The sequence below is a fragment of the Rhinopithecus roxellana genome, chromosome 8 (genome assembly GCF_007565055.1).
Source record: "Rhinopithecus roxellana isolate Shanxi Qingling chromosome 8, ASM756505v1, whole genome shotgun sequence".
Classification (NCBI taxonomy): domain Eukaryota; kingdom Metazoa; phylum Chordata; class Mammalia; order Primates; family Cercopithecidae; genus Rhinopithecus; species Rhinopithecus roxellana.
This window is the reverse complement of record NC_044556.1, coordinates 16,172,313-16,183,232: the sequence shown is the minus strand read 5'-3', so window position 1 is coordinate 16,183,232 and position 10,920 is coordinate 16,172,313. Positions and strand designations below refer to the sequence as shown.

General features: G+C 52.8%; 1 pseudogene; it reads left to right on the top strand.

Moving 5' to 3' along the window:
- LOC115899249 overlaps positions 1–10,190 on the top strand; it is a 19,463-nt pseudogene extending 9,273 nt beyond the window's left edge.
- The last annotated feature ends 730 nt before the right edge of the window (positions 10,191–10,920 follow it).

Genomic DNA, 10,920 nt, shown 5'->3' with positions numbered 1-10,920 from the left:
TTAATTTTATTATTTATTTATTTGAGATGGAGTCTTGCTCTGTCACCCAGGCTGGAGTGCAGTGGCGTAATCTTGGCTCACTGCAACCTCTGCCTCCTGGGTTCACGCCATTCTCCTGCCTCAGCCTCCCGAGTAGCTGGGACTACAGGAGTGGGCCACCACGTCTGGTTAATTTTCTCATATTTTGAGTAGGGACGGGGTTTCACCGTGTTGGGCAAGATGGTCTCGAACTCATGACCTCAAGTGATCCGCCTGCCTTAGCCTCCCAAAGTGCTGGGATTACAGGCGTGAACCACTGCACTCAGCCTCTACAAATTCTTTTAAAAATTAGCCGGGCAGGCCGGGCGCGGTGGCTCAAGCCTGTAATCCCAGCACTTTGGGAGGCCGAGGCGTGTGGATCACGAGGTCAGGAGATCGAGACCCTCCTGGCTAACACGGTGAAACCCCGTCTCTACTAAAAATACAAAAAACTAGCCGGGCGAGGTGGCGGGCGCCTGTAGTCCCAGCTACTCGGAGGCTGAGGCGGGAGAATGGCGGGAACCCGGGAGGCGAAGCTTGCAGTGAGCCGAGATCACGCCACTGCACTCCAGCCTGGGCGACAGAGCGAGACTCCTCCTCAAAAAAAAAAAAAAAAAAAAAAAAAAAAAAAAAAAAAAAAAAAAATTAGCCGGGCATAGTGGTGCATGTCTGTGGTCCCAGGTACTTGGGAGGCAGAGACGAGAGGATGGCTTGAGCCTAGGAGGTTAAGGCTGCGGTGAGTCCTGATCATGTCACTGCACTCCAGCCTAGGCAACAGAACGAGACTCTGTCTCACAAAAAAAAAAAGAGAGACAGAGTAATTATATCCAGGGTGGAGGTGCTCACACCTTCCTTGGGGAACATGTTGGGGATTGCAAAGTCCACACCCCACTCCAAGGGTCTTATTGGGACAGAGATGTGCTTCCCTCTGGGAGCACTTGCACTTCCCTTGAGATCCTTTTCCAGGACAAGGGCACCACGCTTTGCTCCAGGGGGTCCGTCTGGGGTTGGGGGTGTCCCAGTGGGCCTCCCCCACCCTCATGTCCTCTCCCACCTGACTCGCCTGCAGAAAGTGGCCTACACCACAGTGCTGCAGGAGTGGCTGCGCCTGGCCTGCCGCAGCGATGCACACCCCGAGCTGGTGCGGCGGCACCTGGTCACGTTCCGGGCCATGTCTGCGCGGCTGCTGGACTACGTGGTCAACATCGCCGACAGCAACGGCAACACGGCGCTGCACTACTCCGTGTCTCATGCCAACTTCCCCGTGGTGCAGCAGCTGCTCGACAGCGGTGAGCCCAGCGGGGAGGACAAGGCGACTCTAAAGCAGCTGGCTGTCCGCCATGCCCAGTCTGATAGGGAAGACGCTGCCCTCCCCATCTGATGGGGAAGATGATGGAGGAGTCGTGGCCTTCTCAGTATAATAGAGGGAACACCTCCTCCCAGTCCACCTTCCAATCAGATGTGGAGGGACACCAGCCTTCCAGTTTGATAGAGGAGACAGCACCTTCCCAGTTCAATGGTGGGGGTATATGGCACTCCCAGTCTGATGGAGGATTGCTGCCTTCCCAGTCTGATGGAGGACATGCCACCCTTCCAGTCTGATGGGGGGGACACCACCCTCCCAGGCTGATGGAGGAGACACCACCTGCCTAGTTTAATGGAGGAGACACCTTCCCAGCTCATTGTGGGGGTGAATGTGCCCTTCCAGTCTGATAGAGGAGAGCTGCCTTCCCAGTCTAATGGTGGAGACACTGCCTCCCCAGTCTAAGGAGTGAGACCACCACCTTCCCAGTCTAACGAGGGAGACATGACTCTCCTAGTCTGATAGCAGAGACTCTACCCTCCTGGTCTTATGTGGAGATGCTGTCCCTCCAGTCTGATGGAGGAGACACTGCCTTCCCAGTCTGGGTGGGGGAGGCACGGCCCTACCTTTAGCCAGCATAATGGAAAAGGCAGAAGTGATGTTAGGGAAAGCGTGTGGCCCTCCAGCATCCCCCAAACACGCCTGCATGATGGAGGGCGACATCTCTGGATGCCACATAGCCCTGGTAATCATAGCCTCCCTCATCCAAACCCCTGAAGTTTCACTGGTGCTGTTATCCTTATAATTGCCCATGTACTCACTTCATCTATACTCTTCTGCCTGGCAAATTCAAATTGTGAACGAACCCACAGTCGCATTATAATACTCTCTCGAGGACTTCAAACTCTACTTCCACTGATAGCCTTCTGATGGTTCTTGGCAAACCTCACCAATCTAGCCCTACCCCCCACTATTAATCTAATTGGTCTAAGAGAAGGATGTGTCCTCAAGTCTCATGCTTAGAAAGAAGATGTGGCCCTCAGTCAGCAGGAAGAAACTTGCCCTTCCCTCTTCAACTTGGGGAGACAGCCTCCAGGCTGATGAAGGACTCAGGGCCCACAATCTGATGGGGGAGACAGGGGCCAGTCTGAGGGTAAATGGCTGTTCCAAAATTAACGGGGGAGACCCAGTTCCTATTTCTCAGCCCTAAATATAGATGCCAGCATCAGGGGCCCCAAATCTGATGGAGGAGGACCGTCTCCAACTTTAGGAGCCCCTGTGTAATGGGGTGACCCAATGGAGATGAGGCCTCTGGGGTAGAGTGGGGTCCTCTGAGAAAAGGGAGGGATTAGGGCATGCCTAGACTGATGAGGAGACGTGATACCCACGTTCCTTGGGGCAGTCCACTAGCAGAATGCCTGGTCTGAGGGTTCACACCCACCCCTCTTAGGTGTCTGCAAGGTGGACAAAACAGAACCGTGCTGGCTACAGCCCTATTATGCTCACCGCCTCTGGCCACCCTGAAGACCCAGGACGACATCGAGACTGTCCTTCAGCTCTTCCGGCTCGGCGACGTCAATGCCAAAGCCAGCCAGGTATGGGACCCCCCTGCTGCTGCAGAACCAGGCTGCTCTTCCTCCTTTATGACATCCCGGCTGAGTGACAGGCCCAAACCCAGGTGGTCTAGCTCAGAGCCCTGCTCTTTCATGGCCAGGCTGTCCTCTGATACAGGACCTTCTTGTGGAAACTGGAAGGAGTGGAGGATATGGGGGTCCTTACCTTCTTTTTTTTTTTTTTTTTTTTTTTTTTTTTTTTTGAGACGGAGTCTCGCTCTGTCGCCAGGCTGGAGTGCAGTGGCGGATCTCAGCTCACTGCAAGCTCCGCCTCCCGGGTTTACGCATTCTCCTGCCTCAGCCTCCCGAGTAGCTGGGACTACAGGCGCCCGCCACCTCGCCCAGCTAGTTTTTTTATATTTTTTAGTAGAGACGGGGTTTTCACCGTGTTAGCCAGGAATGGTCTCGATCTCCTGACCTTGTGATCCGCCCGTCTCGGCCTCCCAAAGTGCTGGATTACAGGCTTGAGCCACCGCGCCCGGCCTTACCTTTCTTAATATGACCCCGTCCCACATCCTGCTGGACAGTTCATTGAGCAGCAGCTGGGTTCCCTGGGCTGGACACTAGGGATTCAAATAGTGAACAAGCAGGCATGGTCTCCTGAAGCTCACTAACTAGCCCGTGCTTCAAGCCATAAGCATTTCAGGGAGCACCGGGACTGGAGCCAGTTTGGACTCAGGGCTGCAGGAAACCACCAGGGAGTTTAAGCAGAAGTGGCGTGGCCTGATTCCTGGTCTGAGCGCTCCCTTTGGCTGTGTGTTAGGAAGCAGAAACAGGTACTGTGCAGGTGACTGGGGCTTATGGACAGGTGTGTGGGCAAAAGAGCAGGGAAGCCAGGACCCACTGGGGACAGTGAGGAGGAGAGGGATTGCCAACAGCCTGAAGATAGCAAAGGAACAAAACAGGGAGCTGTGACAGGCCATAACAGGCATAATCTTGCTTTATCTTATTGATTTAATTTTGTTTTAATTTCCAAGAGATTTTTTTAGTGGCTTCATTTTCAAAAAATTAAGGCCGGGCGCCATGGCTCATGCCTGTAATCCCAGCACAGTGGGAGGCCAAGGTGGGTGGATCACCTGAGGTTAGGAGTTCAAGACCAGCCTGACCAACATGGTAAAACCCTGTCTTTATTAAAAAATAAAACAATTAGCTGGGCATGGTGGCACCTGCCTGTAATCCCAGCCACTCGGGAGGCTGAGGCAGGAGAATCGCTTGAACCTGGGAGGTAGAAGTTGCAGTAAGCTGAGATCGCACCACTGTACTCTAGCCTGGGCTACAGAGTGAGACTCTGTCTCAAAAAAAAAAAAAAAAAAAAAATTGGCCAGGCGCGGTGGCTTACGCCTGTAATCCCAGCGCTTTGGGAGGCCGAGGTAGGCGGATCACGAGGTCAGTAGTTCGACACCAGTCTGACCAACATGGTGAAACCCCATCTCGACTTAAAAAAAAATACAAAAATTAGCTGGGCATGGTGGCATGCACCTGTAATCCCAGCTACTGAAGGCAGGAGAATCACTTGAACCAGGAGGCGGAGGTTGCAGTGAGCCAAGATCGCGCCACTGCACTCCAGCCTGGGTGACAGAGTGAGACTCCATCTCAAAAAAACAAAAACAAAAAAATTAAGGTGAGGTTCACCAAGGTGGCTCATGCCTGTAACCCCAGCACTTTGGGAAAACAAAGGGGGAGAATTGCTTGAGGTCAGGAGTTCGAGACCAGCCTGAGGAACCTAGAGATGCCCCCGCCGACACCTCCTCTCTATTAAAAAAAAAAAAGAAAAGGCCGGGCACGGTGGCTCAAGCCTGTAATCCCAGCACTTTGGGAGGCCGAGACGGTGAATCATGAGGTCAGGAGATCGAGACCATCCTGGCTAACACGGTGAAACCCCGTCTCTACTAAAACATACAAAAAAAAGACTAGCCGGGCGAGGTGGTGGGCGCCTGTAGTCCCAGCTACTTGGGAGGCTGAGGCAGGAGAATGGCGTGAACCCGGGAGGCGGAGCTTACAGTGAGCCGAGATCCGGCCACTGCACTCCAGCCTGGGCGACAGAGTGAGACTCCATCTCAAAAAAAAAAAAAAAAGAAAAGAAGTGAAATTCAATTCACAAAACATAAGATTTACCCCTTTATTTCTAACTTTTTATTTTATTTTATTTCTATTTTTTATTTTTTGAGACAGGGTCTCACTTTGTCACCCAGGCTGGAGTGCAGTGGTACAATCACAGCTCGCTGCAGCCTTGACCTCCCATGATCAAACAGTCCTCCCACCTCAGGCCACCAAGTAGCTGGGACTACAAACATGCATGCGGCACCATGCCTGGCTAATTTTTTTTTTTTTTTTTTTAAGAGATGGGGTTTCGCCAAGTTGCCCAGGCTGTATTTTATTTATTTTTTTGCTAGAGATGTGGTCTCGTTATGTTGCCCAGGCTGATCTCTAACTCCTGGCGTCAAGCAGTCCTCCCACCTCGGCCTCCCAAAGTGCCGGGATTACAGGCGTAAGCCACAGTGCCCAGAATTAACTCTTTTAGGCTGGGCACAGTGGTTCACGCCTGTAATCCCGGCACTTTGGGAGGCCGAGGCTGGTGGATCACAAGGTGAAGAGATCGAGACCATCCTGGCCAACATGGTGAAACTCCATCTCTACTAAAAATACAAAAATTAACTGGGCGTAGTGGCACACGCCTATAACTATAATCTCAGCTACTCAGGAGGCTAAGGCAGGAGAGTTGCTTGAACCCAGGAGGTGGAGGTTGCAGTGAGCCGAGATTGCGCCACTGCACTCCAGCCTGGCGACAGAGCGAGACTCTGTCTCCAAAAAAAAAAATATTAACCCTTTTAAAGTGAACGGTTAGCCTGGGCAACATGGCAAAACCCTATCTATACAAAAAATACAAAAATTAGCCAGGCATTGTGGTGCATGCCAACAGTCTCAGCTACTCGGGAGGCTGAGGTGGGAGGATCACCTGAGCCTGGGGAGGTCAAGGCTGTAGCAAGCTGCAATCGTGCCTCTGCACACCAACCTGGGCAACAGAGCAAGACCCTGTCTCTAAAATAAAGCAAAAGAAAACCAGAAGCCCTACTGGCATGAAATACGTTCACCCTGTTGTACAACCAACACCTCCATCTAGTTCCAGAACGTTCTCTTCACCCCCAAAGGAAACCTGTATCCATCCTCATTTCCTCTGCCCCCACTTCTCCCAGCCTCTGGCAACCACTCATCTGCTTTCTGTCTCTATGGATTGATTACTCCCCTGGTGGTGGGAGGGTTGTTTGAGATTCAGGGGGAGAGGAGCGAGTTGAGGGTACATTTCACCATCAGAGTATGTGGGAGCTATAGCAGGTTCTAGAGCAGGGGGTGTCCTGCTCATGCAGGGGGCCTGCATGAGCCATAATCCTGTTCCTTGCCCTCCCCAGGCAGGACAGACGGCCCTGATGCTGGCAGTCAGCCACGGGCGGGTGGACGTTGTCAAAGCCCTGCTGGCCTGTGAGGCGGACATCAATGTGCAAGATGATGATGGCTCAACGGCCCTCATGTGCGCCTGTGAGCACGGCCACAAGGAGATTGCAGGGCTGCTGCTGGCTGTACCCAGCTGTGACATCTCACTCACAGATCGCGTGAGTCTCCAACCAGGTGCGCCCTGGGGAGGGCGGGAGCACAGCATGGGGACGTCATTCATAGCACCGGATACTTTGCAGGATGGGAGCACAGCTCTGATGGTGGCTTTGGACGCAGGGCAGAGTGAGATTGCGTCCATGCTGTATTCTCGCATGAACATCAAATGCTCGGTGAGTCTCAACCCGGCCGGGGAGGTGCAGGGTGGGGGGGGCTCTGAGAGGAGAGAGATTTGTTTTTGTTTTTGTTTTTGAGACAGAGTCTCACTCTCGCCCAGGCTGGAGTGCAGTGGCACGATCTGGGCTCACTGCAACCTCTGCCTCCCGGCTTCAAGCGATTCTGCTGCCTCAGCCTCCTGAGTAGCTGGGATTACAGGCGTGCACCACCATGCTGGCTAATTTTTGTATTTTTAGTAGAGATGAGGTTCCACCATGTTGATCAGGCTGGTCTCGAACTCCTGACCTCGTGATCTGCCCACCTTGGCCTCCCAAAGTGCTAGGATTATAGGCGTGAGCCACCGCGCCCAGCCTTGTTTTTGTTTCGAGACTGAGTCTTACTCTATCACCCAGGCTGGAGTGCAGTGGTACAATTTTAGTTTATTGCAGCCTCCACTTCCTGGGCTCAAGTGATCCTTTCACCTCAGCCTCCTGAGTAGCTGGGACTACAGATGCTCGCCACCACACCTGGCTGAGTTGTTTTGTTTGAAACAAAGTCTTACTCTATCACCCAGGCTGGAGTACAGTGGCGCAATCTTGGCTCACTGCAACCTGTATCTCCCAGGTTCGAGCAACTCTCCTGCCTCAGCCTCCAGAGTAGCTGGGATTACAGGTACACACCACCATGCCCAGCTAATTTTTGTATTTTTAGTAGAGATGGGATTTCACTGTGTTGGCCAGGCTGGTCTTGAACTCCTGAGCTCAAGTGATCTGCCTGCCTCTGCCTCCCAAAGTGCTGGGATTACAGGCGTGAGCCACCGCACCCGGCCATTTTTTTTTCTATTCTTAGTGCAGGCTGAGTCTGACTCTGTTGCCCAGACTGGTCTTGAAGTCCTGGGCTCAAGCCATGCTTCCTCCTCGGCCTCCGAAAGCGCTGGGATTACAGGGGTCAGCCACTGCGCCTGGCCAGAGGAGACGGATGTTTATGAAGAGCTGATTGTGCACGGGGTCCATGCTAAGGATAAAGTCAGGATATGGTCAGCTGCTTGCTGAACCTTCATCGTGCCCCAGTGAGGAAATTAGTCACAGAGAGGCTTCATGGCCATGGTTGGCATAGCAGTATTCGCGCCTGGGTCTGTCTGGTTCCAGATGCGTAACTTAGTCACCATTCACTCATTTGAAAAATATTTACTGAGTGCCTGTTGTGTGTTAGGCCCAGTTCTGGGTAGTCCCCAGTGGTCACAGCACTGATCAAAACAGAAAACGGTATCCACCCTTGTGGAGTGGGCATTCTGGTAAGAGATACAATCAGGCTGGGTGCAGTGGCTCACGTCTATAATCCCAGCATCTTGGGGGGCTGAGGCGGGAGGACTGCTTGACCCCAGGAGTTTGAGACCAGCCTGGGCAACATAGGGAGACCCTGTCTCCGCAAAAATACAAAAATGAGTGGGTGTGTTGGTGCATGCCTGTACTCCCAGCTACTCGGGAGGCTGAGGCAGGAGGATCACCTGAACCCAGGAGGTTAAGGCTGCAGCAAGCCATGGTTGCATTACTATATGGTGACAGAGTGCCACCTTGTCTGAAAATAAAAGAGGCCAGGCATGGTGGCTCATGCCTGTAATCCCAGCACTTTGGGAGGCCAAGGTGGGCGGATCATTTGAGGTAAGGGGTTCAAGACCAGCCTGGCCAACATGGTGAAACTCCATCTCTACTAAAAAAGTACAAAATATTACCCAGGTGTGGTGGCCCATGCCTTTAATCCCAGCTATTCTGGAGGCTGAGGCGGGAGGATCACTTGAACCTGGGAGGCGGAGGTTGCAGTGAGCCAGAGATCATGCCATTGGATGACAAGAGCAAAACTCTGTCTCCAAAAAAAAAAAAAACCCAAGGGACGTGGGATGGCAAGTGATGGGGAAGCTATTGGAGGCCCTCAGAGAAGAGACGACATTTGAGTCAACACCTGGAGAAGTTAGGGAGTGAATCACATGGTCTTCCAGGTAGCAGGAACAGGCAGCGCAAAGGCCCTGAGGCAGGGGTGTGCCTGATGTGTTTAAGGAGCATTCAGGCCAGACTCAGTGGTTCACGCCTGTAATCCCAGCACTTTGTGATGCCATGGCAGGTGGATCACCTGAGGTCAGGAGTTCAAGACCAGCCTGGCCAACATGGTGAAACCCTATCTCTACTAAAAATACAAAAATTAGCTGGGCATGGTGGTAGGCGCCTGTAATCCCAGCCACTCGGGAGGCTGAGGCATGAGAATTGCTTGAACCTGGGAGGCAGGTTACAGTGAGCTGAGATCACGCCACTGCACTCCAGCCTGGGTGACAGAGCGAGACTCCGTCTCAAAAAAAAAAAAAAAAAAATTGGCTGGACGTTGTGGTGCATGCCTATAGTCCCAGCTACTTGGGAGGCTAAGGCGGGAGGATTGCTTGAGCCCAGGTGGTCGAGGCTGCTGTGAGCTATGATTGGACCACTACACTCCAGCCTGGTGACAGAGCAAGACCCTGTCTTTAAGCAAAAAAAATCTAGGCCAGGCACGGTGTCTCACGCCTGTAATCCCAACACTTTGGGAGGCCGAGGTGGGCGGATCACCTGAGGTCAGGAGTTCGAGACCAGCCTGACCAACATGGAAAAACCCTGTCTCTACTAAAAATACAAAATTAGCCAGGCGTGGTGGCGCATGCCTGTAATCCCAGCTATCCCAGCTACTAAGGAGGCTGAGGCAGGAGAATTACTTGAACCCAGGAGGTGGAGGTTGCAGTGAGCCAAGATCACACCATTGCACTCCAGCCTAGGCAACAAGAGTAAAACTGTCTCAAAAAAAAAAAGAAAAAAAAAGCCAAAGTCCTCTCCAAAGTCCACCAGGCCCTGCATAACCACCCTCACCTTCCCCACGACTGTTTCTCTCCCCCTCCAGCCACACTGGCCTTATTGCCACGACCCCTCTGCACTTACCCCAGGGCCTTTGCACGTGCTTTTTCTGCTGGCTGGAATGCCCTTCCCTGCTTGCTGGTCCCTTGATGCCATTCACAGTCAGCTGAGACCTCACCCTCCCTGAGCAGCCACTGTCCACCCTCATTCCTTTGCATCTCTCCCCCCTGGTGAACATCCTCGACCACAGGCATGAGTTTGTTTCTTCAAGGCGGTGCCCCTAGATTGCCACCTCCTTGGGGCCAGGGGCCATGCCTCCCTGTTGCTCACCCACCATATCTACCAGGCCAGCCACCACGTCGGCGCCTCGGGAAATTGGAAAGGATCCCGAACAAAAAGAATTCTGCTTCTCGTTTCAGTTTGCCCCGATGTCAGATGACGAGAGCCCTACATCATCCTCGGCAGAAGAGTAGCTGTGAGGGAGGCGGGAGCCACCAGCCCCAGAGCAGACCGTCCCTTGTCCCCGTCTCCTCCCTGTTCCCATTCCTCCCTGGCCCACCCCACTCACACTCCTCAAGGCCCATGGCTGAAAGGCAAGCGAGCTTTCCCTCCGCTTCCCTGGGGAGCCCCGACGGCCACAGGACTCCAGCTCCAAGCGGGTTTTCTTGGCTCCCCAGATCAAAGCGGTCGCAGTGCAGACCGAAGCAAAATTCTTGTATACATTGGCGCCAGGGCTGATGCTGGGGTGTGGGTTTTATGAAGAACATTGAGAACAATCAGCTGGTAATTATGGATGGAGGAAGAGGGAGAGGAAAAAAATATTGTATTTTTGAATCCGTGTTGCAGGAGGGGGCGGGAATCTTAGGATCTGTTGCCAGATTTGAAAGTCACTGGAACTTGCATATTTTCATTTGAATCCTAAGTGTTATTACGCACCAGTTTGGGGTTCACCCTTCCTCCCTCACATTTAATTGTCTGATATAGAACAGTGTCATGCCCACTGCCCTCCTCTAGACGGCTTTGTCAGGGGAATTTTCTTCCGGCTGTTTTACAAGACAGATCCTGGCCTTGTCACCCAGGACAGAAAACAGTCTTTTCACCCTCATCAAATGAAGGGACTCAGGACAAGTTCTGTGACTTCCAGGGAACCAATTCACAATGAGAAATTACCAGCCAGGCGTGGTAACTCACATCTGTACTCCCAGCACTTTGGGAGGGCAAGAGCTTGAGCTTGAGCCTAGACATTCAAGACCAGCCTGGGCAACATAGCAAGACCCATCTCTACAAGAAATGTAAAAATTAGCCAGGCGCGGTGGTGCGCACCTGTAGTCCCAGCTACTTGGGAGGCTGAGCC